The following is a 5,156-nucleotide window of genomic DNA, read 5'->3' as shown; positions in this document are numbered from 1 at the left end:
TCCTGCCAGGGAGGGACACAGGAGCCAGGATAAAACCTTCACCATTAGGAGGAGAATTAATTTTTGATCCCAGTCACAGAATAGCTCAAGTTGGGTGAGACCCACAAGGGTCAGCGAGCCCAGCTCCCTGCTCCTCACAGGACTACCTGAAACTGAACCATATGGCTGAGAGCATTGTGCAGATGCTCCTCCAGCTCTTCCAGGCTGGGTGCTGGGACCACTGCCCTGGGGAGCCTCTTCCAGTGCTCAACCACCCTCTGGGGGAAGAACATCCTAAAACCTTAGCTGGGATGGACATTGAATCCCAGAGTGGTTTGGGCTGGAAGATCATTTAGTCCCACCCTGCCATGGGCAGGGACACCTTCCACTGTCCCAGGTTGCTCCAAGCCCCATCCAACCTGGCCTTGGACACTTCCAGGGATGGTGACTCCATCAATTCCCTGGGAAGCCCATTCCACTGCTTGAACACCCTTTCAGTGAAGAGATTTTTCCTCATATCCAACCTAACCTCTCCCCTCTCTCTCCTGCCTGACTTCATCCCCAGCCCTGTGTGCCACAGACAGCTGAGATGTGGGATGGGGGCTCATCCTGGCAGGATCTGATGGATTTTAGCCAGGCTGTCATGTTGCTGGGACAGGGGTTGGACAACCTCTTTGTGTCATTCCTCAAGGAACCTCAACCTTCCTGATTGTGTGACTTTATCCTGGCGCTGAAATCTCCACAGTTTATGGGGATTTTCACGCAGCTGGCTGTGCTTCCTTCCCTTTTACATTTATCACATTTTAAAGGCATTATTTTGGTTTTTACAATGAGCATCTCCCTCTCTCATCGTGCAACGCTTTGGTTTTTTGGCAGTGTGGCCGAGTCATCGCAGGTGAAATGCTCCTCTCTGGCACAAAAGGGGGGGAAATCTGCACATCCCACGATGGGCAAAGTCTCTGTAGCACATCTGGGAACACCCCTTTGCCAGGACTTTGCCAGGTTTTCCACATGGAACGTATGCTGTGATGGCAGCACACCCCCTGGGCTTGACAGCAACATGGTGGTGGCTCGTGGCACGAGTTGAGGTGTGCAAAAATTGCCAGGAGAGTGATTTTGGGTTCACACATGGGAATTCTGCTCCATTCCAGCCTAAAGCTCCAAGCCTGCATCCCTCAAATTGAAAGGAAAAGAGGAAAGTGCCAGATTTGAAGAAATAATAAAGATGAACACATACAGGTCCTGGGACACACGAACTCTTTATTCTTAGAGCTGTTCCCAGCTTCCATGGTCACTTCTGTGGTTTCTGCTTCCATGGTCACTTCCAGGCCATCTCGAAGTCCCAAAGTGTTTAAGAACAAAAAATCCACAGCAGACAGGAACTGCGGCGTCCTGTGCAATATGAAACACTTCTTTTTTTTGGTATCCTGGAGAATATCTCACTGATATTTATATCTGATTCTGGATCTTGCTTTCAATGCTGAGTGTACCAGCCCATCCTGAGGATTGAGTGGAGCATCCCAAAGGAACTGCTTGCAAGGGATGGAGGGACAGGACAAGGGGGAATGGTTTTAAACTGCCAGAGGGCAGGGATGGATGGGATATTGGGAAGGAATTGTTCCCTGGGAGGGTGGGCAGGCCCTGGCACAGGGTGCCCAGAGCAGCTGGGGCTGCCCCTGGATCCCTGGCAGTGCCCAAGGCCAGGTTGAACAGGGCTTGGAGCAGCCTGGGACAGTGGGAGGTGTCCCTGCCCATGGCAGGAGGGTGGAATGGGATGTTCTTTGAGGTCCCTTCCAACCCAAACCATTCCACAATTCTGTGATCCCGTGACTGTGCAACTGCAGGAAGCAGGAGGTGCAAGAAGTCTGTGCAGACACTCCTAGATGGAAGCCATTTGCCACACACGGGTACTTGGATCTTTTCAGCTCCTGAAAAAGGCTGGGAATATCGCTGTGCATTTCTGAACAGCACCTCTGCCATGCTCCTCCCTCAACTGCTGTGCCTGTCTCTCTTCCCAGGTCTATCCAGCAGTTCCCGTTTGCACATGCTGGACCTGCTGTCCACAAACAAGGTATTAATTTTTCATTTTGTTTTTTAACTTTAAGTTACCAAGTTTAAACTTACCTATTTTTTTAAATTTTCTGAGCTATAAAGCCACCCTAACTGAAAAGCTCTCCACATGGGTGAGATTATCTTGGCAAGCAGGAGCCACCCCCGTTAGCCAAGTGGGAGATTTGCATGGAAAGTTCCCATTAGGTCTAATGCAAGTCATATGTGGCAAGAGGGAAGAGAAGACCTGGGTGATAGAGTGTGTGCCGTGAAAAAGTGGGGTACCTGGGTGGAAAGATTGGATTTTTGGAAAAGTTTCTTCACAGAAAGTGGTGGAGTCACCTTTTTGCCCTGGTGGGTTAAAAGCTGTGTGGATGTGGCACTTGGGGACATGGCTGGTGGTGGCCTTGGCAGTGCTGGGAGAACATTTGGACTCGATGATCTTCAAGGGCTTTTCCCGCCTAAATATTTCTGTGATTCTAAAAAGGAAGGAGAAAGGTGGCAAAGAGACAGCGATGGCCATGGAAACCCAGCAGGTAAAAACCCCCAGGTATCAGCAGCAGTCATGCTCATCCCACTGCCCTGACATCCTGCCAAGGACCTGTTTCAAGGAGACAATCTGGAGAAGGACAGCAAGGTTAGCACTACAGGGCTCCCCAGTCAGTGCAAGGAAATTCTGAAATGTCCTCTTTCCCCTCCACAAGGTTTAGACTGGGTGCAATTAATGACTTTTAGCCTTTCCTTCCAGACTTCCAAGCTTCCACTGGTCCCATCACAGGGAGAGCTGCTACCCAACATGTGTCAGGCTCCTAAACGTATCCAGACTTGGATGCAACAGCTGCAGGATGTCCAGGACACTCTGGCACGACATCCTAAAATGGGAAGTATCCCCAAAGACCCCCTCATGCCCGGCTTCAGATGCAAGCAGGGCCATGAGCCACAGGCACGCTGGGCTGCACCCTCTCCTCAGCACGGCTGAGGAAAAGCAGGACACTGCTGGTTGCACACAACAGCACAGGGAAAGGCCAGCTCTTGATGAGGATCCTCATTGCTGGGAGCTGTCCAGACACCAAGAAAAACCACTTTGAAGTCACAAAGAGCACCAAGATAAGAGACAAAGTATTTCCGTGTGTAGCTAGAGAGCGAGAGCAGGCCCATGAGCAGGGGGTTTTGGGAAGGACTCAGCCTCAGGGATCTGGCAAGAAGGGGGTTGGAAAATCCCTCTCTGGGCTGCAGTCACTCAGGAAGTCACTGTGTCCTACCTCCTCACAGCCCTTTGAGTGCCATGGATTGTCCTCCTCGGCACAGGGGCAGCAGGGATGGTGCACGTGGCCCTTCCGTTGGGACACCGGGAAGCTTGGGGCCAACACACAAATCCTGGAGAATGTTTGGAGCAGGAGCCCTCCCATGCTCAAGTTTAGTAAAGAGAGAAGCAGCCAGGAGAGGCTCTGACAGGATGTCAGAGGCCCTGCCCTGGGCACTGTGCCATGCCTTTGGACACAGGTAGGGTCCCTCACCTCTGCTCCTGCCCATCCATCCCTCCTGAAATCGGTTTTCTTGCTCTAATTCACAAGTTTGTCTTGAGGACGATGAAGACAAACTCACAGGCTTCCTCTTCTTGCCTTTGGCTTCATCTCTGACTCCAAGGTCAGTCCCACTACAGCCCTGCCAGTTGGCCCAATGCTCTCCTCTCCCCCAGACGCTGACTGCTGCTTTTCCCTGCCCTTTGGTTTATCCTCAGCCACATCACAGGAAAGGATCACAGAACATCCTGTGTCAAAAGGGACCCACAAGCATCATCGAGTCCTGGCCCTGCTCAGGACAGCCACAATGAAGGCTGAACAGTCTCTACTTTTTTTCTCAAATATTTTCTCCAGGCACTTCCCTGGATCCTCTCTCAGGTCAGGACAACAGGTAACCAAAATTATATTTGCTGCTGGCATACACAAGTGTCCCAAACTGCAACCACTTCCAAAAGTTTTTAGGTTAAAGCCCTTGTAAATATCTTTTCATCCCTAAAATCAGTGCAGCTTCTGAGGGAAAGCAGACTGCAGACTGCAGCCTGCCCATCACCATAAGGATTTTCCTCTGGGCAGATGACTTTTTCCCAAGGGAGGCCATGAAAGAGAGCCGTGGTGGGAAACCAACATGCTGACAGCCCCGTTAATTAATCCTGTACCAGGACAAATTCTTGGTAAGTGCTGTAATGAGCCAGCTGAGCATGTTGTCTTCAGAGGAAACAATAAAAAAGAGAGTTACAAAACAGATTCTCTTGCGAAATCCTTGCCCGAGAGCCCCAAACCTGCAATAATCTTCAGCGCACACCACAAGAAAAGGTACCTCTGGCTTTATCTTTCCCCTGACACTTCCCTCACTGCCAAGTCCTTTAAAACCCCACAGCAATGTGCTTCTCACATCTCCCAGGCTGGGGAGGAAGTGGGGGGAAGGCCAGGAAGTGAAGCAATGGGGCCAGCAGACACCCAAATGCCATTTGCTCCCTCAGCCACATCCCTGGAGCCAGGCTCCCTCCGACAGCTTCTCCAGCTGTTTGCACCCATGAATTCCCGAGTGGAGGAGCCAGGTGTCCTCCCCCAGTGCTCACACACACGCTGACAGCCACCACACTCTTAAAAACAGGGTATAAAACGCAGCCAAGGGACTGAAGTGCAGCCCATGAGGTGCTCTCCCCCTCAGGACCTTGGGAATATGTGCCACATCCATGGATGGCCTGTTCCCGAGCCCTCACAGCTTGGAGCCTTCCTAAAGCACCCCCAGCCCTCATTTCTACTGCAAAAAGAAGGGGGTGTGCCTGTTTTTAGTCACTTTAACATGCCTGAGCCTCTGCTGACAGATGCCTTGCTGTTGGAAGGCACTGGCAGAGCTGAGGCTGCACGGTGAGGGTTGCCAAGGAGTCAAACTGGAATCACATGGATGAAGCCTGAGAGAAAAGTGAGAGAATGGCTATTGCAGGCTGACCCTTCACCCCTGCCTTCATCTCTCACAGTCCTGCTGATCACCATTCCAGCATCATTTCCCTGCTTTTTGCACAACGTCCCTGGTCACTGTAACTCTCCCCGGAATTCCTCTCCTGAGAGTGACCATCCTGGCAGAGGGTGGTGGCCACTGGG

This window comes from Corvus brachyrhynchos, unplaced genomic scaffold, assembly GCF_000691975.1.
Source record: "Corvus brachyrhynchos isolate BGI_N302 unplaced genomic scaffold, ASM69197v1 scaffold79, whole genome shotgun sequence".
NCBI lineage: Eukaryota > Metazoa > Chordata > Aves > Passeriformes > Corvidae > Corvus > Corvus brachyrhynchos.
This window is presented reverse-complemented; position numbering follows the sequence as displayed.